This window comes from Marmota marmota, unplaced genomic scaffold (genome assembly GCF_001458135.2).
Source record: "Marmota marmota marmota unplaced genomic scaffold, marMar, whole genome shotgun sequence".
NCBI classification, from domain to species: domain Eukaryota; kingdom Metazoa; phylum Chordata; class Mammalia; order Rodentia; family Sciuridae; genus Marmota; species Marmota marmota.
The window spans coordinates 15602388-15629324 of NW_026000249.1; the positions used below are offsets into that span (position 1 = coordinate 15602388).

The 26937-nt window shown below is 32.5% G+C and overlaps 1 long non-coding RNA gene and 1 other non-coding gene across 2 annotated transcripts; one reads left to right on the forward strand and one right to left on the reverse strand.

The window, feature by feature from the left end:
* Positions 1–11053: 11053 nt before the first annotated feature.
* On the forward strand, positions 11054–11211 carry LOC125614182. Its single transcript, XR_007344822.1, has one exon. It is a non-coding gene; the product is annotated as a U1 spliceosomal RNA (small nuclear RNA).
* Positions 11212–13167: 1956 nt separating this feature from the next.
* Positions 13168–21954, reverse strand: LOC125614131. Its single transcript, XR_007344777.1, has 3 exons — positions 21820–21954; positions 15571–15619; positions 13168–14015 (listed from the first exon to the last, which is right to left on the reverse strand). It is a non-coding gene; the product is annotated as an uncharacterized LOC125614131 (long non-coding RNA).
* Positions 21955–26937: the final 4983 nt, after the last annotated feature.

The window sequence follows — 26937 nt, forward strand, 5'->3', positions numbered from 1 at the left end:
TACTGTCTTGACAGTAGAGAGTAAATATACATTTTATCATCCTTATAATTGTTCTCTGAGACTTTCTTACTTCTGCAAATACAATAGGACATAAAAACATCAGTAATTTTTTTTTCATTAAAGTGTCTGTCTTCCCCTCTATATATTTTAAGGTACTTAACCAATACCCTGTATCCTCAGTCTAGTACAACTCCTTTTGTCTGGTAAACATTTAACAAACATTTGATGAATAAATGAATGAATGAGTTCAATGTGGAATCTTAATCCATGAAACAAGTACTTAACAAACCCTACTCAAGAATGACAATAGTAGCCAGGTACTGTGCCTCATGCAGGTAATCCCAGCAGTTGAGGAAGAAGGATTACAAATTCAAAGCCAGCCTCAGCAATTTAGCAAAGCCCTAAGCAACTTAGCAAGACCCTGTCTCAAAATAAAATATAAGAAAGTCTAGGGATGTGGCTAAGTTGTTAAGCACCCCTGGGTTTAATTCCCAATATAAAAAAAAAAGAAGAAGGAAAGAAAACAAAGAAAGATAATAACATTTAGAAGATATTTCCTCTTGTGAAATTTCTAAATTCTAATGGGTGTATGTAAATTTTTTTCCTTAAAATTTAAGATATAAGATTCAGTAGTATTCTTTGTTCCTATTGCTAAGTTCATCTCATTAAAATGTAATGTTCAGAAATAAGCCTTTTATATTTTACAAACAGAAGAAGCTAATCTAAAGTGAAAACTGAGTTTTTTTATAAAGGAAAAAACATGTTACAAATATAGAACAAATAACTATGTCATGAATATTCCTAGAAGTACAAATTAAAATCACTGATTTTTATATTCTGTGTACACATCACAATGATTTATCAAATGACAAGATCATATTTCTAGATCTATGCTTCTACTATTATGTATTCTAAAACTATTTCAGTTACCAACACAAAATTATGAGTGCAATCATCTTTTAAAAAAAGTAAACAGTGGGATTATTTACTTAAGTATAGCAGGAAACTTTCCTCTGTTCCCTTCCAGTATTTACTAAATATTAGCAAGCATTAAAAAAGAAAGTATATATTTTTTCTTATTTCATTCACTTTTAAAAAATGAAAACCTAAGAGATGACTGTAACAGAATTCAATATCAAGTATCTTATCTGTTCACAGCATAAACTTGTGTAACTTAGTTCAATGAGTAACAAAGGAAGATGGATTTACAGAATAAAATATCAGAAATTCCACGGCAAACTAAAGAGGACAGAAAGTAATTGCTCATAATTACAACCCAATGTTTAATGATTTTGCCAATGCTTGGAATCAAAAATGTGGTTCTGATAGACAGCATAAAAGAAATATTTTTCATTACAGATTTTTTTCCTCAAATACATGCATTAAACAAATAAAACATGACTGATTGTGTTTTATGTACCTATTAACCTCAGTTTTATATTGATTTTGTATAGTATAAATTTGTGTAAATTAATTAATTTACTGTGTTCCTATACCTTTCTACATGTTTTGCTGAGTTTAGCTTTGTAATTTCTAAATGACTTTCTTAAATATTACGTCGACATTCTCATTCTTAACTTATGTATTGAGTATATGTAATTAAATAACCAAAAATGATTAATTGTATTATAAATACATGTAATAAATGTCTGAAAGTCTTCATATTCCTGTTTATTCATATGTAAAATGGAAAAAGCGTTTATTATTGAATCAACATAATTTTTAAAATGTATAGAGCAAATGACACAATCCCTGGCAAACTTAAGTGTCCAATAAGTGTCAGTAATTAAAATTTGGTTTAGGTCACAATTATAATTTGAGGAAAACTACTATAGGTATAAAACAAAATTAATTATATACAATCAGTTAAGGTGAATTCGTATGCTAGATACTTAGAAATTCAAATGTCTCCTCTCATTTCTCAAGTTTGAAATACAGTTGAACATTAGGTTTACATTAATTATCATCAGTAATTGAATACCCTACTCTCATATGAATATAAATCTTTGAAAACAATAGTTTTGTTCTGTAAATCTGTTTTAGAATTTGATTTAAACTTTAGATGATACAAAAGGACTATTCAAAAGATGTTCAGAAAAAAGAAATTCAGAATTGTTATAAAAATATTGTTGTTAAATAGAGTTTACATAGATTTTTAGAGCACATTCTCCCTGAAACATTAGGAAAGAAGTGTAAATTTGGGAGCCAAGAGATGCTTCTCTCCACATATGTATTTATCCCACAGGAAGGAACCAAAATTGGTAGGCCACTGTAGCTCAGGTGTTACCTTCTGCATGGGAAGGGTGTTATCAAGGCAGATGTGGAATCCAATTTAGAGTTTGATTTTTTTCTTTTTCTATTACATATTTAAAAATATGGTACTCTGGACAACAATTTAGACAGCAAGTTGTAGATATTTTGCTGTTGATTTCTGGTTGTAGATTGGGAACTACCAATAATGCAATAAGTATAAATATATTCTATCATTTTGTGAAGAAATAGCATTTCATCTCTATTTTAAAACACTCTTGCATTTTGTTTAATTGTGTTCTTTAAAGATATATCCTGTGAAAAGAGACTAAGTTACGGAGAAAATGTAGAAGTCTATATAAAATATCAGAATTACATCAAGGGACAAAGAGGCAAGCAAAAGAGAGGGAAAAAAATCTTCTGACTTAAATAAAAGGAAAACCTGGAGGTAAAGATGCTGATAAAGAAAGTAGGTTTTTTTTTTTTTGGTTCCTGGCTATGAATTTCTAAAATACATAAGGAGGAGTGGAAACAACCTTTGGGTCTTAGAAAACCAAATATTAAGTCCATAAGAGAATTAATTATAACCATTCCTGATTTGTTCTCACAAATTGAAACAGTACTTTCCAAATATACAAATAATTAAATAAAATAGCTATTATTTCATGTCAAATGCTAAGGTGAACCTTGCCAAAGCAAGGCTTATAGTACGAGCAACTGAAAACAATGCAGTTAGACAGGATGAAATGACTTAAATTGTACAAATATATATAAATCTGTAAAATTTCATATTACACAACAAAGACAAAGTTTTCAGTAGAAAATTTTATTAAAATGCCATTTTATGAAGACTAGATTTTCATAAGAATAATCTATAATGCTTAAGAAAAAATATATGTAGTAATTATGTGAATCATTATTAAGAATAATAATTCCAGGACATTGCAGGATAGTAGGTACCTCATTAAGGGAAGGAGGGAAATATGATTGTAAAGGGGTAACCTGGAAGTTTTTATTATATTTTATCTCTTAAATTGTGTGAAGGATATATAGCTGTTAGTCATTTTAATACTTATAAATATTCTGTATGTCAGAAATTCATTAAATAAAAAAGAAAACCCCATGTACATATTAAAAATATTTGTTCTTAGGAAGAAAAAAATGGTCGTTAATAAATACACTATGATTGTTTCAGTTACCTCTTATTACATATCAAATTAACCCCAAACTTAGAAGTTTAAGCAACCATTTTCTTGGCACCAGGCACCTTTGTGCTCCTCTTGGTTGCTTTTCTCCTTATATCATGTAATTGAGCTTCTTTATAGGATGGTTGCCTTAGTTGAGTATCTTATATGCTGACCTTTTCTAGGTGAGGCATAGTCCAACATCATAAGTTACACATTGTCTCTTTTGCAACATTTTACTGGAGTATCCAGATTCAAAAGTAAAGGGAATAGAACATGCAAAAGAACATGTGCAATGGAAGTCTGTCTTTAACTTTGGAAAAAACAATCTAATATATTAATGTAAATGTTGTTATTATGGGATGTGGGAATTGGAGTAGTTGTTTATTGCTTCTTTAATATTTACATCATAGTAATCATCAATTTGTAGCACTGTAGCTATGATTATATAACCAAAAATCTTAAAGGTATTTGAACTAATAAATAAAAATAGAATCTTACCCATGCAATGAAATTAACAATAAGTCAGTAGAGGTTATGATACTTCACTTAGTTGGATATATCTGCCAAATGTTTACAAACATAATCTGGTATCTTACTTTCTAAACAATGAAATCAAATTTAAAAGTCAAAATGCATGAATATTTAAATAAAACTTTTCTCTGGCTCCTTATCTTCTCCAATGTTGTGCTCCTTTTCCCAACTTTTTAAAAAACATTTTATTTAGTTGTAGATGAACACAATACCTTTATTTATCTATTTTTATGTGGTGCTGAGGATCAAACCGAGTACCTCACACATGCTAGGTAAGTGCTCTGCCCCTCAGCCACAAACTCAGTGCCCCCAACTTTTGAAGAAGATTTTTAACATTATCAGTTAATCATTGTGTCTGCATTCCTTAACCTCTCATTTGCGGTTTAACCCACCTCCACACTGCCTTTTGATATCCTTACTAAATAAAACTGCTCTGTTTAAAGATCATTAAAAATTTAAGTAAAGCAAATACTTTGAATGAGAGGATAGTGACTCAGCAAACAGAATAAAATACACAGAGCAAACTAGTTATTGCAACTACAATTGTACGTTGTTTTTTTTTTCTTTTCTTTTTTACAATACTAGGAATTGAATGCAGGACCTCACTCATGCTATGTAAGTGTTCTACCACTGAGGTACATTGCAGCAGCCCCATTATAGAAACTTAAAAGAAGCTTAGTTAATATTACGTGCATGGAAGAAAAACAGAAATTTATTTAAAATATGGCATTGTTATGTACAAAAACAATAAGAGATGATGATTAAGAAAAATGGAACAATGAAGAGAATGCAAAAGCAGAAAAGTGGTGGAAATTATACTCAAGGAATGAGTTTTTCTTAAACAGCAAAATAAAAACTAAAACCAAAAAAAACTTTTTGAGGCCAGATTTAGAAGTTCCAATATCTATTTATTTGGGATCTGGCCAGGTGTGATGGTGCACACCTGTAATCCCAGCTATTTGGGAGGCTGAGGAGGGAAGATTGCAAATGGGAGGTCAGCCTGGGGAATTCAGGAAGATTGTGTCTCAAAATTAAAAAAAAAATGAGAATTGTTGGGGATGTAGTTCAGTGGTAAAGTACTTGTCTAACACGAACAAGGTTGAAGTCACAGTAACACACATTTTATTTTTTTAATACAGGAGCTTTCAGAAGGAGAAAATAGTAAAATAGTGAGAATAAAATGGATAGAGTAGCTTAATTCACCATGTTCTTAAGGGATTCCGAGCATTATTTATCTTTTATATTTAATCGTATTATTAAACATAACCATGATCTATTCAGTTAGTCAAGGTAGAATTCTAGGAGACATCTTTAATATCTTTTTCCACTCAATAATCTCAGAACAAATAATTAACAAAAGCTTCATAAAATCTCAAACCTTTCCAGTTTCTGTCACCATGTTGTTCACCTTCGTAAAACTGTATAAAGGGTTTCCTTATAAGCACTTCTCCTCCAGTCCTATCTGTACTCTATATCATATCTATTTTGTGTATGCATATATTTGTATAATCTTTTCTTTTGTAAATGCCAGTTCATTTCTTTAATTTTGTACCTCACTGCATGCTCACACTTTTTCTTATTGTTTGAAAATATGTTAATTTCAATGGAGTTTCCTAAAAAGACTAGGAATGGAACTACTATACGACCCAGCTATGCCACTCCTTGGTATTTATCTAAAGGTCAGCATTATTTGGTGATGCATGCATACCAACGTTTATAGCCACCCAATTATAGCCAAGTTATAGAACCGGCCTGAAGGTGTCCATCAACAGATGAATGAATAAAGAAAATACGTTATACACACACAATAGAATTTTACTTGGTCATAAAGAAGAACAAGATTACGTCACTTACAGGAAAATGGATGGAACTGGAAAACATCATGCTAACTGAAATAAGGCAAACTCAGAAAGCCAAGAGCTGTATGTTTTGTCTCATATGTAGAAGCTAAAGAGTAAAAATGGAATTTCATGAAAATAAAAGGGAGTGAAGGATGGAAATTAAGGGTAGAGAAGAGGGAAGGGAGAGGGGAAGTATAGGGGAATAAAATTAACCAAATTATGTTATGTGCAGATAGGAATATATCACAATGGATATATACCATTATTATGTATAATTGTAATGTACCAATTAAAATGTTTTAAAAAATAAAATGTGCCTTAATCTGGTGATTAAGAAAGTCTGAGAATCTGGGTTAAAAAAATCATTTTCAAGGGATGAGGAACAGATTATTTTCAAATGAAGTAACAAAATTTATCCTGTATTCTGGAAGGCCTGAAGAAACTGGTATACCCAATGTAACATCTTGCCCTATATAGTGAAGTATGTGTTCTGAGAAACTGTGTCCTGAACAGACCCTTGGAGGCTTTTCTGGCAGTTGAAAACTTCACAATTACTTTACTTAAAGATAACTCACTACACACTCCCTCAGGGATATTACTCCCAACTACACAAAGTGGAGTCCTATAAAGTAAAAGGGTGTGATTGCACAATGCTATTTTTAATAGAAAGAAAAGTTTTCAACCAGATCATGTATAAATGTTACTTTAGACTCTAAAATGGTGATCTCCCTTAGAATGCTAATATACAAATAAGAGACCTGATTCTTCTGAAATAGAAGTTGAACGTCACCTGGCAACACAATGGGCACTACTAGCAGGCACTTATCCAAAATATCTGAGACTGAAGGAAAACCTCATATTTTATTGCAGAGGTAATACTAGGATATGCAATTTTTTTAAAAATAATGAAAACAAGTAAGGAGAAATATAAGGGGATATGTTACTGAGATGGTCCCAAAATTTTAAATTGTGTAGCTGACAGCTTGGTTTACAACTACTAGGATAGAAAGGGAAAATAATTTACATACCTCTTTTGTCTCCCATGATTAAATATTGACACATAAGGTATCAACCACCCTTGTAGTACTTGCTTTCACCATGAGATTTCTTAGGTACGAAAAATCAGATTCTAAGATAGTAGTGGCAACCCCCTTGGCAAAGTGATGACAGAGCTCAGTAAGTCGTTCAATAGTATAAAATGAAAACTTCCCTCTGTAGTTTGCAGGTATGATTGAAAGCAATGTTCCTGGAGGGACATCAGAACACCAAGCAGAAAAATCACTGCCCATTGACTATCAACCTATAAACAATATTTATTAATGAGCATTGAGATGTCTATTGATATATGTATATAAGACATGCTTTATCAAAATGTCATATATACATTCTTGTTTTGTCATCCCAAACTACTATTTTTTCTTCTGTAGTTCTAATTATTTTTACTCTCCTTAGTGCATTTTAAAAATTTCCCCTGTCCTAGCTCCTGGTTTACTATTTCTGTCTTTAGCAATGTCTAGTCTGCTATTGATCTCATTTTTCTAAGATTGGTCTTTATTTTTCATATATATGTTTATGCTTCGCATATATGTTTCAGACATATGTATGTATCTGAAATTTTCAATTTACTTTTTATACATGTAAGCACAATAAGTATAGTGGATATTTTTCTGACACAAGTATTAGTATTTCTGGAAAATAAAGCCCCTGAAAATATTTATCTAATATTTCTACTAAATATTAATCTAATATTTCTGCTCATTCTTTTTCATTGATTTTATTCAATTATTAAAATGATCATTTTAACTGTGCTTATTACATTTGAAAAATCATGTGTAGGAATAACTGTTGCTTAATATAACATCATACTTCACATTTGATTTCCTTTTACTTCTACAAATCATCTCAGAAATATTAGCAGTCAGGAACCATTATAATCCAAGTTCAAAGACTAAGGATTTTGGGAGCCTTCAGATGATTTAAGGCTGAACTAGAAAATCTTATGAGGAATGGTTTATTTCTGATTCATCTTAATCCTAGGAGATAACTCTTTAGGATCTTACCCTAAAATGGAGGGTAGGGAATGGGTTGGGGAGTTAACATGATCCCTATTCTTGGTAGGCCATGAACAACCACTTTTGTCCACACAGCCTTGCAAGGTTACCAAAAATAAATATCTCAGGCTCTCAGCCATTCATTTTGGACTAGTGAATACTCCTGGCACATCAGAAATCTTTAATGCTGGTTGTACTTTTCATGGTCTCCATCTTCATCTAGATCTGAGTCTTCATTATTGTTAACTCTTTGATCCTTTCAAGAATTTCTTTTTAAAAAATCATTCATCTTGTCTCAGATGTAAAAATCACCAATGGATGACCTGGCATACCATAATTACTGGATAAAATAGTCTAATAGATGGGGTAGGAAGTAGTAGGATTACTTTATAACTATAATTCTCAATATCATTCACCCCTACTAATTTTGTTTAGAGAAGTGAGTTATCTAAGATCATGCAGGGAGGCAAGTAATAATGTCAAAGCTAAAACTCAGGTATCCTATCTATATGAATATTTTTTTTTCTTTTTCTTTTTCTTCTTTTTTAAACTGGGAATTAAACCCAAGGGATGCTCTACTACTGAGCTATATACCCAGACCTTTTTTTTTTAATTTTTAATTTTTTTCATTATTTTGAAACAGGATCTCACTAAGTTGCTCAAGGCCTAAGTTGCTGAGACTGGTCTTGAACTTGATATCCTCCTGCCTCAGCTCTCCCAAGTTGCTGGGATTACAGGTGTATACCAACAAGCCTGGCTGAATGTTTTTTCTTTAACTGGAAGTTTTGTGTCTATTGTATTTAAAATGGTTAATAAATAGTTACTGAATTAAAGAATTAGTATATTTAAGTAATATAGATTCATTTAATGCTTCATAGTATGAACTAAGTTAAACTTCATTGCTTTTTGCTATTCATTAGCCTTCTTTAAAAAAAAAAATGTGGAATTCTCCTCTGGATGGTACTAATTTTGTATTTAGGGAAAACAGCCAGCAGGATTGATATATGCAATTTCAAACAGCTTCACATCCTATTCTGCTTTTACATTGCTCTGCCAAAGGTGATATCATTATCTCTTGCCTTCTTCATTTTAAAGCCCACAAAGAGAGTTTCCATAAATGCATATATAATTATCCAACTCCTAACTTCTAACAGAAACTAGGTGCACTACAAAACAAATCCTTAAAAAATTAGACTTGCCAGTCCTGAGTTTGAGCGTAAATCAACCCCATTGTTAACATTTCACCCTTCATAAAGAAGTTACATTTAAAACCCTCTGAGGAAAGAATATCCCTGGATCATTTTATTGTTAGAGGTAAGTCATTTTTTTTTAATCACAGGAACTACTTTTTGCCTAGAATTTAGACAGCTAGAAAGGCTGTTATTTCCACACTAACAATGAGACAAACGTAGTGCCAACTATAAAAACATATCTTCTCACAAATCCATTAGAGATCTGAGGTTACAGTACAACCAGTAAGGCTAAACTTTCAGAAAGGTAGGCTCGTTTAGGATAGAATGTAGCACTATTGTATCACCTGTGGCAGAACACAGGACTAGCATACAAGTGGCCAAAAAGATTTCAGCTAAAATACTTAACAATATTCTAAAGGCTAAGTACAGGCTACCATAAGATTATAGAACCCCCAAGAGTTGCAAACACAAAGAGAGACTTTGCATATTATAATGTTCTTCTCCAGGGACTTTAACAGATATTGAAAAGAAACGTTGGGATAAAAGCTGATTATTGAAAAACATCCCTCAGTTTAAAACAATCAAAATAATTCATCATATCAACACAGAATAAAGAAGCAAAAGATATGACCATCTCAACTAATGCAGGAAATTTTTTGACAAAAATTCAACATCCACATTTGATTAAAAAAAAAACTAGAAAAAGGAATTCCCTATACTTGATGAAAGATGTTTAAAAAGTCTCTACAAATAATATAATACTTGGTGATGAAAGACTGAATTTTTTTCACAATTTGTGAAGGAAAGCATTCATTCATTGTCGAGGGAATAATTTTTCCCAACTCATTCTATGAGGCATTACTCTGACACCAAAACCAGACAAGGACACGATAAAAAAAGAAAGCTACAGGTGGACATTCTTGATGAATATACACATAATATCCTCAAAAATATCATAAAATACAATCTAACAGCACATAAAAAGCTCACTCACCACAATGAAATGGAGTTCATCCCCAGGATCCAAGGATAGTACAACATACATAAATCAATAGACATGATAGAGTATATCAACAGAATGAAAAACAAAAAGCAAATGAACTTCTTATACAAAAATGCATTTGGTAAAATTCAAAATTGCCTTATGATAAAGATTCTGACCAAATTTAGGTATAAATGTATATACCTTAACATAATAAATACTTACTTAAAATAAGCCGACAGCTAAAATTATACTAAATGGTAAAAGTTTTCTAGAATTTGAACAAAGACAGTATGTTCACTTTCACCACTTTTATTCAACATTGGATTGGCAGTCCTAGCCAGAGCAATTTATGCAAAGAAAGAAATGAAGGACATCCAAATTGGAAAATAAAAAGTCAAATAGTCACCATTTGCAGATGGCATGATCTTACATACTTAAGACCCCAAAGACACCAATAAAAATCTACTAGAATAGATGAATTCAGCGAAGTTTCAGAATACAAAATCAACAAACAAAATCAGCAGCACTGTCACGTGCCAAACCAATGATCTGAAATAGAAATCAAGAAATCAGGGCTGGGTTGTGGCTCAGCGATAGAACGCTCACGTAGCACATGCAAGGCCCTGGGTTTGATCCTCAGCACCACATAAAAATAAGTAAATAAAATAAAGGCATTCTGTCCAACTACAATAAAAAATAAATATTAAAAAAAAAAGAAAAAAGAAATCAAGATAAGCAACCTTACAATCTCAAGGGTTGGTAAGGATGTAGAGAAACTGGAATACCCATACACTGCTCTTTGCAGTACAAACTGGCCCTTTCTTTCAAAGTTTTATAGTTTTCCCAAAGTGAGGACCTCTTCATACAAGAACCTCTATATGAGTGTTTATGGTGGCTTTAGTCATAATTGTGAAAACTAGAACAAAATCAAATGATCTTCAATGGGAGATTAGATCAACCATTTCCAGTATATCCAACAGTGGAATACTACTTGGCAATAAAAAATGAAAAATAAATTCTTACCTGGCAGAGGAGATACTGTTATCACAAAGGTACTTTATCCCAGGGCAAAGTTCATCTATCATACTCTGGATGTGTTGATCCCTGCTAATTCCACATGTGGAAAACTTGAATACAGAATTTGTGCTAGTGGGCTAAAACAGAAACAACTTCAAAAAGGAATATGAGTAATAACATGAATGAATCACAAATTATGCTAAGTATAGGAAAACAAACTTGAAAGGCCACAAAATTTGATTCCGTTATATGACATTCTGGAACTAGCAAGACTATAAAGAGAGAAAACTAATCTGTGACTGCTAGGGCCTGGGGCTAAGGTAAGGGATTACCTAAAAGAGGGCCTGAAGTAATGTGGTGATAGAACTCATCTGTATCATTATTTTGGTGGTAGTTACATAAATGTATAGGTTTGTGAAAACTCCTAGAACTATACTCTGAAAATGATGAATGTTTCAATATGTAAATTACATCTCAATAAATCTGATCAAATAAATATATTTTAATCATAATACAAACAACAAATATCACTGTGTTCTCTCTCCAACTTTGATCAAAGATCAGTTTCTGTCCTGAAAATGAGAACACAAAATTTTTTGTTCTGAAGCTTAAGGTTTGCTTCAGTTCTCTCTTCTGCTAATATATTCTGGAGTCCCTTGTTCCCATAAAATGACACATTTCTCCAGTTATGCTGCCCAGACTGTTATATAACTCCTTACCTTTCAAAATTGCTGTTCCAAATTCCTGAAACCTTGCGTCTGAACTTCTTGTCTTGGTTTCGTTCTTCACATTCAATTTCAATTTCAATAAACAGCATTTACTATAAAAAACAGTCACCACTCTAGCAATTAGGTATATAATGACTAACAATAGGGATATTGGTAGCAGATATATATACTGCCTTTGCAAAACTCTGGCTTTATATATGAGAACATAAAAGGGATGCATAACATGTTCACTGGAGTCAGCCAAGCCTATTTTAATTTGGGTTAGAATAGGTGAATAGAAAATTACCCAAAGAAATGAAGATAAGAGAAGAAAGAAGTATTCCACATAGAAAGAGCACAGTCTGAAAAGCACAGAATTAAGAAACTATAAGGTGGTTCAACCATATGAAAGGGTTCCTTATTACAGGAATATACAGAGTGAGGTGACTGCTGAGAGATGAAACTAGAAATAGACTCAAGTCATAAAGAGCCTAATATATCATATGAAAGGGTTATCTTCCTATTCTGCACATAGACAATTATATTATATTACAATTTTAACTATTGTAAGCTAGTTTTATGTGCACAGTGACTTGGGAAAATTATATTTTCAAATATAGCTCCAAATCTGGCTAGCCCTTGAAAGTAATCTTTTGGGAGCTCCAAAGGCTTGGTCCTTTTACGTTCTCTTTTCTGTGCTGATCTCCTAAACATGCCTTATATTTTACAGAATTAATTATCACTCCTCTGTATCCTTCCTCATCCATACCATACAGACTCACAACGTGGCTGATCATAAAATTAACATTGTTGAGCATAGATTCTTTAATCCTAGATGCTATTGTTATCTGTCCTATTATGATAATTGTTTTGCTATTATTATTTGCTTTGTTTTCCAAAGTCCTGACTTATTTTTATATGACTATTTATTTAATGTCTGAAAGGCATTTTCATATTGCATTTTTTTTATTTTTGAAGAATTCCAAGTGCCACATTTTTCTGATAAAGCTTTCTTAGAGAGTCATAATCATCAGAGACCTTGACATTTCAGTCAATGTGATAAACAAGAGCTCTGATGATTTTTTTTTTTAAAAAAAACCACATGATAGACAAGAGACAGAAAAGGTCAGTTTTAATTATGATGCCTGAATTGTCTGTCATGGTTTATGTAGGTTTTGCTTCACAATCAGTATTGAATCAGAGAGAAATTAAACTAGGTGGCAGGCTGGGATTTTCAAAGTAATGGCCTTTACTTTGCTATTTATATTCCCATATATCAATTGGACAGATACTAACATTGTGCTTTTCTTAAATACTCACAGTAACATTGTAAAACTTATGAAAAGTGTTATTATTCCTCACAGTGTTATAAATGAGCAGTATTGATCAAATATTTATTGATTAATATCATCACTCAACAGACATTTATATAGTCCATATCATTTCTCATGTGGTAGGTACTGAGGATTTAAAAGTAACCAATACAAAATTCATGAGTTCATGGTCTCAATCCATGGCAGGGTTAAGAGAGAGGTATTTTGGCAAAAAAGTAAATAAATGTGAAAAGAAATGAATTTGGTAAAAACAAAATCATGGTTGACAATATTTGAGAATCATTATGACATGGGAGTTTATGCTTTGGAGTCAGCCAAACATGGGTTCCTGACCTAGTCCTGACTCTTAGAGTTTAGACAAGTTAACTTCTCCAAATTTCAGTTCCCTCATCAGTAAAAATAGGAATGGTAATAATCAGCATTTCATTAGTATAATGAAATATCTACAACAGGCTACTTTATAGAGAAAAAAAGGTTTAGTTGGCTCATGGTTTTGAAGACTGGAAGTCCAAGCAGTATGGTACCACTCTGATGTGGGCCTCCCTTGGCTAAGTCAAATCATGACAGATATCATGGAGATATGGCGAGACCCCATGGCAAGACAGGAAGCCAGAGAAGGGAGTGCTCAGTCTTGCTATACCCTCTTGCAATAGCTCACTGGGATCCCATGAGGACTACTTCACTTTCTTATGAGGACAACACCTTCAATAACCTAATGACCCTGTACTAAGCCGCACCTCCTGAAGGTCCCACCATCTCTTAACACTGCCATTGGATCAAGTTTCCAACCCCTGAACCCTTGAGGTACAAGACACATTCAGTCTGAAGCATCATCCTTTTTCTTCTTATTTTTATTGTATTAGTTGATTTCTTATTATTTCCTGAATTCTCTTCTGTTTCTAGTAAAATTCAGCACTACCTAAGAGGAAAAAAAAAAACAAAATCATTTTAAAACTCTTCAGGAAAAAAAAAATCTCTTTAGGCAGCCAAGCAGGATTAGTATTAGTACTGCTGGTACACATCCCAATAGTCTAGAGTGGAAACAAAAACAATACATGTATAGCAGTCATTACCTACTTTGTGAGTCATCTAACCTAACAGCTGGCATCTTCTTGAACCAATGGGAGTCTTCCAAAACTGCTAAACATATGGCAAGATCTTAACATTTGACAAATACTATTGATACAAAATAGCATTTTTATTTTTGTGGCAGGATGCTGAAAATTATTTTCCAAATCGAAAAAAAAAAATTATGAATCTGATCCAGGGACTTAAAATGATCCTGAAGAGGATAGCCAAAATGGGATTTTGGAATGACCCCATATTATCAACATACTTCTCAATCTGTTTCTTTCGTGCCACCTGCAGGGGTGTTGACAGAACTGATTCCAAGAGGGCATTAATGCCAAAACTTGCCATTTCTGCCTTTTTTTTTAATATAAATGCCTCAAATGAAAAGGAAATATGCTACATGTTCAGTGCTAATAGCAAAACTTTTTTCTCTTTTGTAAAATTTATACAATTTAAAGAAAATTTGATCATATTTTGTTATTTTTAAATAGTCACATGTGATAGATATTTTCCTAACATAAGGTAAGGTAAAATAAAAATGATTTATTTTATAAATCATTTAGGCCAGCATCCTTTTCTATGATTTAGGTTAAATTATTAATGTCACAGATTGATTCAGTCAGGGTATAGTTGCCTTATAGACCCAGCATATTAAACAGTATCAAAAGGGCTGTAATTCTACAAAGGACAATGCATTTAATTACGGTGCAGCTGTACATTGCATTCGTCATCTGTTACATGAGTGGAAGCGGGGTAGGAACACCAAAATATCCCGGACCTATCATTTATTCTTAATCATCATAATCATCATTAATAATTATTCATCAACTCTTCACACATATCCTCTATCCTTTTGGACATGATTTGGCATCTTAAATATGTCATTTTTGTTCTTGAGTACTGAGAAAAAACCATATGGTTTACAGAGAAAACTTCAAGGAAACAGATCAGAGGATACATATATATATTAATTTCCTTTAGTGCAAAAATATTATGTTTGCATTTATACATATAGAAAGTTATTGCCCTTGAAAATGCACATAAGATCTTTCCTTGAATAAAAGCACCCTCTCTTTTGATACATAATAGAAAATACTATAAGTTATATAAGAATTATAATGTTATCAATACCAAAGAACAGTGAGGTAACCAGGTACGATGGTACATGCCTATAATACCAGCAACTCTAGAGGTTGAGGCAGGAAGATGGCAAATTCAAGGCCATCTTTAGCAACTTATCAAAACTCTCAGCAACTTAGTAAGAATTGATCAAAACAAAAAATAAAAGGGGTGAGGATATAGATCAGTGGTAAATTGCCCCTGGGTTTGAAATCCAGTACAAAAAGAAAAGAAAGCTATTAGAAGCATCATTTATCCCCTTTTTATTTTTTACTCATACAAACCTGGGAAATGATACTGTACAAATTTCTAGGATTACATATACATGGAATTCTGAAAAAAAAAACATAAGGTAATATGTGAGAATTGCTAATGAATATGTTATCACCAATATAATACATAAAAGTCATATATTTCCAGGAAAAAAAATGTTTTCCACAAACTATACAATGAATAGTAAAGCTCAATATTCTTCTCAAAGAATGTCACATGAAATAACTAAAGTAATAAGCCGTGTCTGATGATAAATATATCTGATTTTTGCTTGATTTACTTTCAGTGCTTGGTATTTATTAATGCTGATTGTCCTTTACCTTTTCTCTTGATAAGATTGAAGACATCATAGTACAATTATTTCAAGGACTAGCAAGATGGGAGTCACAGAAAACAGTACTAGCCCAAGTTAATCATAAACACATCTGCAAATAATTGAATCCACACTTAACTCTTTTATAAATGCTAGAGAAAGGTCCTTTTGATATCCCAGCATGCTAAATTATTCCCCAAGGAAGGTGTTCAGGTTCTTGTTAGCTTCAGTAGCCCTAGTTTAGTCACCTGTAAAATTAGGCTATTGAATGGAGTCATCACTAAATACTCTTCCAGCTCTAAAATGGTATGATTTTACATGGATGCTGAGATTTCTCCATGGAGCTTTTTACTCTCTACTATGCCATGTGGCCAGGTTTATATAAATAAGATATCCCAGCTGGTATTAAATCATAAATCTCCCACAGGAAATATAGAACATTTCCACATATACAGCATCCAATGCCAGTACTGATGCAAACAGTGATGATGAAGATAAAAAGTAAAATAATAATAAAAATATTCTGGGTATCCACTAATAAATGTGAAGTAGAGTTGTTTTTAAAGATAAAAAAGAAAAGGGAAAGTATATTAGCACTGTATATTATGAAAAGAATTAAAACAGATTAGCACATTTTAATTGGAATGAGAGAACTGGCTCTATGTTTTTATCTGAGCAAAAGCTGGCCCTTTTCTGCTAGCTCTGTCACTCCCTGTTGGTTCTATGATTTCCACTGTGGTTCTTTTTTTTCCCTTTTTTAAAAATATTTATTTTTTGTTGTAGTTGGATACAATACTTTTATTTTACTTATTTATTTTTTATATGGTGCTAAGTATCGAACCCAGGGTCTCACACGTGCTAGGCGAGCACTCTACCACCGAGCCACAACCCCAGCCCCTCCAGTGTGTTTCTTAATGCTAGCTCTACATGCCTCAGATTCCTGTTTGGTCTCTGACTTCCTCTCCTTATCATTATAACCATCCTCCTTTTCCAAAATTATACCTAAAGAGATGTCATAACTTAAGAAAAAGACTTTTCAAGATAAGTAATAAGTGCAGTAACTTTTCTCATTTCAAAATCACTGTCATTTTCTTCATGAATATAAGATATGGAGAAAATATATTGAGAACTAAAGAAAGCTGAAATCAAACTTGAGCAAGGTATAGGATAGATTATTCCATTCACTTTGTCTGAAGAGCTTTTAGAAATAGTATACCAACACTCAATAGAGAATGCAAATATATGAATGTTAGTTTCTAAACTATTTTTAGGTAAAGTAATATGTCAGCTAAAAAGAAGAGTATAATTTATATGCCACAATAAACTACATAACATAACTCATTGTACTGACTTTGCCTATCATAAACTTTAGTAAAAACTTATAATTTCAAAAGTTTTTGTGATTGTGTTCCTTTTCATTTTCACCCACTTTATAAAACTTCCCTGAGTTTGGCGAACTCCTTTTTACTTAAAAGTAACAAATTCTTACTAAGATAAAGGTAATACTTTTGAGGTATCTTCCTGTAGTATGTTTTATCACTCACTCAAGATCATAGCATTGTTTATTCGTCCCACATCAATAATTAGTGTAATCAAAATGTCGAAATTAAAAGTGACTCAAACTCACTTGGTCATGCTGTATAATTTGCAATAGAATGTTGATTTCAGTGAAGAAAGAATAAAACTGCTTATCTTTATCTTAAATATGGCCTAGAAGATGAAGGTACTGTTTTGTTTAGTGGACCACAATTTATTAAACTATTTGTCTCAGACTGCTTTATTTTGTTATGAATTTAGGTCACACAATATTTACTAATATTTATTATAGTAGAATTAGTACAGATAACTAAAGATGTTACTTTAGTTAATTTAAAATTCAAATAATAAATTCCTTGCATGTTAAAATCACATACTTTATAAATTGTAACTATTTTCCAAAGAAATATATTAGTGAGAATAGTAAAGCACTCTCTCACCATTACCACCTCACACTTTTTAAAATTTCTCCAGTATTTAGCTTAATAGAAGACCAATAGACTCATATATCTGTTTCTATATTCAATTTATTGTGATAGAACACACCATACACCCTCTGGAAAATACCATTGAATACTTATACAGACTAGGAGTGAAAAAAAGGAAACAGTATTTTAACATTACTGGAAAACCTTAAAAGGATTTCAGTGATAACAAGTATTTCCTGAAACAAAGATCAAGAAAAGTTGTAATTGAGTCCTTCACTTATTTAATAATCTAGTTATTCAATAATCATTTATTGAACTGCTTTTATGTAACAGATACTATGATAATGCCTATGAACAAAATGCTCAAAAAGATATGATATTTAGCTGGGTATGGTGGTGCACACCTGTAATTCCAGTGGCTCAGGAGGCTGAGGCAGGAGGATTGCAAGTTCAAAGCCAGCCTCAGCAAAAGCCAGGCATTAAGCAGCACAGTGAGACCCCGCCTCTAAATAAAATACAAAATAGGGCTGGGGATGTGGCTCAGTGGTCGAGTGCCCCTGAGTTCAATCCTGGTACCCCCCCAAAAAAAGAAAAGATACAATCTTTGGCTTCTGAAAGGTATACTCTAGTGGAGAATACAATGGAATAATTGATAACTACAGTATTATAAAACAAGCTATGCTCATAGAATGCTATTAAAGAATATAAACATATAGCCAAAGTCATAAGAAATGAGACTTGTAAGGATGGGAAAGACAAATTAGATATTAAGTCCAAACATTTAACCATTAGATAAAGCAAATGTCTCTAAATTTTTAAGCAAAATCTTTGTTGATTTGAATTTTGTATACAGATATTCTGAATTTGACAAGTTTGGGGGTTCATCTGTTCTTCAAGTTTCTGGAACATATCAGGCAAAAAAAAAATTAATGGCAAGGTGGGGGAAAAGATGATGTTTGTACCTATATAAGTAGCTATAGTAACTTCCCCTTCTTGTTTTCTTTCCTCATTGCAAATATGAGCAATTATCTATTTTATCACCGCCTGGCTTAGATTCTGTTTCCAAAACCTCAACCACTATCTTTCCAATATGCAAAAATCCTTTGATTCATTGTTTATATAGTATCTGTTTGGCAACATTCCAATCCTTCCTATGATCAACTAATCATTTTCTTGGCAACTGCTACTGGATTACAGAATCTGCTGTAGAAACCGGGACTTAGTTCATGGTAATGCTAGAAAAGGATATATATTCTCTACTTGTTGACTGAAGGATCCTATACATAAATTGATGAGATCAACTAAGTAATTGTGTTCTACAAATATTCTATATTATTATCTTTTGTGTTCAACATATAGATTTCTGAGAGAAAGATGTTTAAAAACTCCAATGTGATTGAGGAATTCATTCATTTATTCATTCAGCTTATATATGTTTTATTTCCATGTTATTAGGCAAAGACAAACTGGGGGTTGTTTTTCTTTCTGGAAGAAAACAGGAAATTAACACACATTTATTCCTGGAGTGGTTTCTGCTATTTGGTTAACCATAATTTAAAAACTGGGTTTTCATATTAGCTTTAGTGATTAACTCTACCTTATTACATTGATTTTAACTAAGTTATCTTATGTTGTTCTGCTAATTAAGTTTTGCATTAACATTTTTTAACTTTTTTTAATATTTATTTTTTAGGTGTAGATGGACACAACACAATGCCTTTATTTTTATGTGGTGCTGAGGATCGAACCCGGTCCCACCAGTGCTAGGCGAGCACTCTACCACTGACCCACAATCCCAGTCCCTTGCTTTAACATTTTTGAGCTCCTTGAATTGGAAGCTTAGTTTATTTTCAGTCTTGTTTTCCAATCCATACATTTAACACCATAACATTTCCCATTTAATAGTGCTTCTTACTTTATTGCTTGTTATTGAATATAGTATCACTCTTCTGATTCATTTTGTTTTTCTTGGAGTAAATTCTCTAATAATTATTTCAGAACTGAATTTTGGGTGAGATGCTTTTTGAGACCTCACATAACTCAGATTCTATTAATCTTTCCTGCTTGGTGATAGTTGAAATTATAAAGTAAAAGGTTATAAAGTAAAAGTTATTTTTCTTCATATGTTTGAACATTTTGATGCATGTTATTTTAACATTCGATATTAATGATAAGCTATTTGGTCCCTTATTTTATATGTACTCTTTTATGCTGATAATCTACTTGCTTCCTTCTTTAGAAGTTTTCAGTATATTCTATGTTCTTGCTTTTCTGAAATCAGGTAATCTGTAGGTTTGAGGTTTGGTTGCTATTTTTTTATATATGTATCATATTTACTTCTCTATCCTGCAAACAGTGGATCTTTTTTAATATTTATTTTTTAGTTGTAGTTGGGCATAATACCTTTATTTTATTTATTTTTATGTGGTGCTGAGGATCAAACCCAGGGCCTTGCACATGCTAGGCAAGTGCTCTACCACTAAGCCACAACCCCAGCCCAACAGTGGATCTTTTGAATCATTCCATCCAGGCAAGTTTTTTTCCTGCTAATTTGCTATTTCTGTTATTATTCCTTTTACGTCTCCCCTTTGAAAATACATTTCAAGACTTAGTGATGTTAAAATCCTACCCTATATGCTTTATCATGTAAAACATTCAGTTTATGATGTATAATTATTAATTATATTATCTGAATAACTTAGGACCCTATTTTAGCTATTTGCTGATTCTGTTGACATTTGCCCATAGTGAAGTATTCCTACTGTCTTTCCAAATTTTAGATTGTGAGTTCCCTGCCTGGCAGTAATTTAATGGAGAAAATCCTTTGTGGTTTGGTTTGAAGGTATGTTTTCTTGAGGATTTTTGTATTTGCTACTCTTAGGTACACCCAAAGTCATTAACAGTTCTGTGCCAGTTTTCATGTTGCATTTTAAGCTTCAGGGTATCTAGTCAATGCAAGTAGTATAAATTAAATTTCCAAACCTTCATCAAGGAAAGGATGTGGTGCCAATATTAATGTATGATTTTTCACCCGGAGTCCAGGTTGATAAATATGAACTTGTTTTCATTTTCCTTTGTATGCCAAAAGTTTATTTCTACCCTAGCATTCCAAAAGTAGTCTTTTCTTGGATAACCTTTTTTTGGGTTCCATGTGTGCCTTTTAAAAATATTATTCCTGTAATTAAAACCCAAGCCTTTCAGTTAATGAGGGCAGTAAATTATTTTAGGGCAAGCAAAGATTCTGTATTCATTTACCACTGTGCCTCTTATTTCCTCTCTATTTTTTATCTGTGGGGATTCCTCAACTTATTGAAAACTCTGTCCCGCATTTAAGATTTTCTGAATGTTCTTTGAATATATCTAGATATTTTATAGCAGTAATCCTTTCAGGTAAATCTAGTACTTTATAGTATCTGAAACATTCTCCTCTACTTTTGAGTTTTCAAGATTTCCTCATTGTTTCCTTTTCACATTCTATCTTAGTTGTACATTGTAAAATGTATGACAGTTCTATAATTTCTATGCATTTGAAGTAGGAGAGAAGACAGTAGGATATTCACTGCATAATATCAAAAATTAAAGCTTCTAACTTCTATGTCATAATGTTGATAGAATTATGTTTTGTTGTAATGCAAAATCAATCATGTTATGTTTAGGTTTAAATTTCTTCAAAGTCTGATTTTTGGAATTGTGGAAGAAAACCCAAAGCCTTTCAGAGTGCTTTCAAAACCTGATACCTGTTCAAAGGGGGCATTAGTTAAAATTGTCTTGAATACAATAATGATCAACAGCCTCATTTTGCCATAACTTTTTCTTCCTGATGTCCTTGGGGATAGCTGTAAACTTTGGAAATAAGAGGAGATCCATTTGTTTGGGAATGGGAAAAGTTCCTAGCATTCAAATTCAGAGCACTGGGCATGTCTTCCAGGCAATAAACCCTGTACAAATCTAGCTTACTTAGTATAGGGAGGACTTTTCCTTACCCATCAGTCCATGGGTCCCAGAGCAGGCAGAGCTTGAACACTTGATGGTGTTTGACCCCTTTCAATTCACACTTGCTGGCATGTCATTGGCAGGAGGGGAAAATGTGCTCCCAGTGAACCAACAGTTCTTTCCTGTAAAGAGGAGGGAGGAGAGGGGAGGAGGAATGGGGGCAGGAAAGATGGTGGAATGAGATAGACATCATTACCCTAGGTACATGTATGACTGCACATAAGGTGCAATGCTACATTGTGTACAGAGAAATGAAAAGTTGTGCTGTAATTGTGTACAATGAATCAAAAATGTATTCTGCTGTCATATATACCTAATTAAAATAAATTAATTAAAAAAAATAAAATGAATATAATCAAATATATATTGTTACACCCAGATTTGCATTTGAAATTATATTTATTAAACTACAAAAGAAATAAAAACAGGAGACAAATGGAGCATGAAATTTCAAGGAGTTCCTCATTCCAACAAGCACCTCAGACATCCAAGTTGCCAATGAAAACACAACTATGTAGGGCCCTCACAGCCCTGATCAATGTTTAATCTGCCTTGGCTTAGCTTTATCATTCCTCCATTTCACCTTGGTTATCCTGTCTCATGTTTGCTAATTTCTATTTGGATATTGTTTATAGTGCTAAAGGCAATGTCACCCTTTGGTAGAAACATATAGTTTATCATTACTTTTTCCCCACTTCCTTCCATCATCTGGATTTTTGCCACAAGTATTATACAAGTGATTTCACTGGCCTTAATTTTCCAAGGCCCTACTTAGGTTTCTTCCTTTTTGAAAATATTCTCACAGTGTAAGCACTTACACTATAATCAAGTTTCAATTAACATATCTATGCAATATTTTTGTCCCTCTGCATACATACACACATACACAAATTCAAGTCAGTAAAGTATATGAAGACATTGGTTATTGTATCTTTGTGATGAAAGTAAGCAAGAGACAAGCAAAAAGCCTGGCCAGCCCACAAGATGACTGAATTTAATTTTATTTGATATACATTATCCTATGTTTTATATTTATGCATTTCTGTGCCTGTATATGTATTCTATACTGACACAGACTATTTCAAGTCCCTTTAGAGCAGGATCCATAGTATATTGTGAAGTATTCCACACCATTATCATACTATTGAGATATTGTTTATGATAAGAACATTTGTTAGCAAGATACACTTGACAAATTATGTTCACAATTTAAGTTATGAACATAATTTTATGAGTGACTCCTAAAATATTATGAATTAGAAAGTACATGAAAAAAACATCACTCTGAACAATTTATTCTGATGCCTCAGGAAATCATGCAAAATATCCTAAGAACATTATGCTTGTGTAGAATAATAACATACAACATCCCAAGTCATAGATATTAAAGGAACATCTAAAAGTATAATGTACAATTAATGAAGGAAAATTAAACATGCAATTGAGTTACAATTTCTGCTGGAAGGAGAAATCAAATATACAGGAAGCATTAGTTTCCATTTATCTTCAAGTTCTGATCTGTATTCACATACATGTATTTGCATTCACAAGTTCAGATTTAATAAGCAGAAATGATTATTTTAGACTGTAACTGATTATAGAAGGCCTATGAGGATAAGACTTAAAATGTAACTCTCACAATCCCATGAAGTCAATCAAAACACAAATCACTGAGCTTGTGACTTAACACTTCTCTGTCTTCATTAACCACACAATTGCCCTGGGCAAATCTTGACTTTTTCTGAAGCTACTTATAAGATGCCAACCTTTCCTGAGTAAATAAATTTTACCACCATCCTCTCAGGCTATGTGCCCAAATGAGGATCCAGGATTATGTTTTAATCAGTGAGCCTTCTGTTTCATTTCTGTTCTACATTTAAAATAACTTTCTTTTTGAAGGCCCTGATATTTCTGCTTATTTGCATGCCAGTTTTCAGAGATACAGTACCTGTGATGATAAAATTCACATCTCCTGTTTATAAAGGAAAATCATGTGACTTCCATGAAATTAGTGATCCTCAAACTTTGCTGCACATTTGAATCACCTGGGGAACTTTAAAAGAGGACTGATGCCTGGGTTGCACCCCCAGAGATTCTGAGGTAATTGGTTCGGAGTTCAGCTTCCTGGGCATGGGATTTTTAAAAGCTCCCCAAGTGATTCTAATGTGCAGCCAGGGTTGAAAACCACTGCACTAATTAATAGAATAATAATGAATTGCCTAATCACAGAGAAGACCACACAGATAAAACTATGGCTATAATTGGGAACCTATTATTTTTAGAAAGAATATTTTATGAAGAAGGTGAAAACTAATAACTTTGAGATTGTATAATTGTATGCAGCCTAGCCTTTCTGGGAAGTCTAGGAAGTATCACAGTAAATAATAATTAGGGGACTCACTACTAACTTTGTGTGTTTTTATAATCATAAAATGACCTGAACAAGATTCATCTATTCATTGATTTAACAAATATGTATTGAGTCTTTGGAATATGTTTTTCACTCTACTTTATTGACTCCTCCTATAAAATAATTAGGAGGAATACCATTGTTTATTTCCAACACGGATCAACCGTACATTGAGGACAAGGGACAAAATTTTCAAAAGGAGGAACTTAAGCACAGAGCTTACCATCAAGGTCCACAATCAGATATGAGAACTGGTTTATATTCTTTCTGTCAAAGGCATTACATTACATGAAAATGAAGTGAATAAATGAGATTCTGTATGTGAATGTTCAGCACAGTACGTAGTAGGGGCTCAATAAATGTTCATGTCGTTTCCACTCCAAACAGTTATTTGCATAAAATGCCAGATGAGGTTTACCAAATTATACTTCTGTAAACAATACAGAGTTATATGGAAAACAAGTAAAAACCCATACTTCAACAACATCCTACGTTTCTTCATACGTTAACTATTATTAAAAATGTGGTATATACTTCTAGGAATTTCATGCAAATTTGAATACACCACTAAATATACCCACAAATATGAGAATATACATATATATGTGTGTGTGTGTGTGTATATATATATATATATATATATATACACTTATGTATACATACATTCATATATATACACACACACATATATATACATATTCACATAGAGTATGCACTTTTTGGTGACAATTCTACTTATTGGTGATAATCCATATTAGTACTCATAGAACTATCTTAATTTTTGTGTCCCCAGGGACACTCTACCACTGAGCTACTACTTCAGACTTTTTAAATTTTATTTTGAGACTGGCCTCAAACTTGCAATCCTTCTGTCTCAGACTTCTAAGTTGTTAGGATTACAGATATGTGCCACTGTGCATGGCTATTTCATTAATTTTAATAACTTGCAAGTATTTCATAGTATTTGTAAATTTATTTAATTTCTCCATAAAAATCTGAAGGTATTTTAAATTGGTATCTAATCATGAAATATCCATGAATACATTTATATGCAGATGGGAATGATCCAGTACAGTAAGATAATTTGATGATGCAAAAGGGAAAAGGGATGTGATAACTTCAGAAATTAAGTCTGTGAGATGCTGAGGGAGGGAGGGATCCAGAGGATCTGGGCTTTAATGCATACAATTTATTTTATTTGCAACAGAAGAAAAAGCAATGAATATGCATACAGATATGAATGATTAGAAAAGATTGTAGGTGAGACACATGAAATGGCTGGCTTTTTTCTAAAATATTTTTTATTCAATGAATTTTTAGAGGGATATATATATATATATATATATATATATATATATATATATATGGTTTTGAATGCAAAGGACACAATATGAAATAATCATCTGGAAGAGTGGAGATGTAAATATACCAGGGAGAAGTGTTATGGAAATTCTGGCCTGTACCTTTTTAATACTAATTATCATAAATTTAAAGGGCAATATATTCATAATAATATACATTCTTCTGCTTAGGAAAAAAACTACTAAGTAGAAAAATATCTAATTATAACCAGGATTAGACCTTTGCCAGTTAAGTACAATGGAGGAAAGGAAGGACATTGAAATTGAAATGACTGACTAAAATTATAAAACACAAAATTCAAGTTAAAAACAAAAGGTGTGAGTATGTGAAAGAATTCATATACTATATAATAATAGCAATTGTAGAAAAAGTTATTAGAGGTATTCACAAGATTGAAAAATTATAGGAAAAAATAGTAGACTTAAAACTAGATAATAGGTGATATTGGTTAGCATGTGGAATGATTGCAGAAGAAATTTTGCAGTCATGCAATTATTATTATTAAGAGCATGAAAGTCAGTGGTTTAGGTTGATAGCACTTGAGGTTGATGAAGGAAATAATAATTGCAGCAGAAGGTTCAGGAACTGTGAAGACAAAGCATGGGAGAGGTCATCCTTATGGAAGTTGAATTATCCAAGGATGTTGACATGGGAATAGGTAGAGTAAGCTAGGTACTGAACACAAGGATAAATCAGAAGTGACCTAGATGTAGATGAACATATTAAGAGAAGGATCACTTAATGAAGACTCAAAGCATAAATTTCAGAAGATCTAGAGTTTTAAACAAGGAAGAAGACAAATAGTTTAGAAACAGAAATGAGAGGAAAAATGACACTTCTCCTCCAGTCTTTGATTATTTGTGGGGTTAAACTTTCCATTTATTTAGAGACCACTGGGATTTCACCTTCTAAAAAATGCCTGCTCCAGTCCTATGTCTGATTTTCCATCACTTCTTATTTACTTACAGCACTTTGCTATTCTATTGAGGTTTATTTTATTTTATTTTTTTAACCTAATTTGTTATATGTGGCAGCAGAATGCATTACAATTCATATTACACATATAAAGCACATTTTCTTTCAAATCTCTGGTTGTGTACAAAAGTATGTTGACACCAATTCATGATTTCATACATGTACTTTAGATAATGATGTCTATCACATTCCACCATCCTTGCTAATCCCTTGCCACTCCTTTTCCCTCCCACACCTCTGCCCTATCTAGAGTTCATCTATTCCTCCCATGTTCCCTCTCCCTACCCCACTATGAGTCAGCCTCCTTATATCAGAGAAAACATTCAGCATTTGTTTTTTTTTGGATTGGCTAACTTCACAT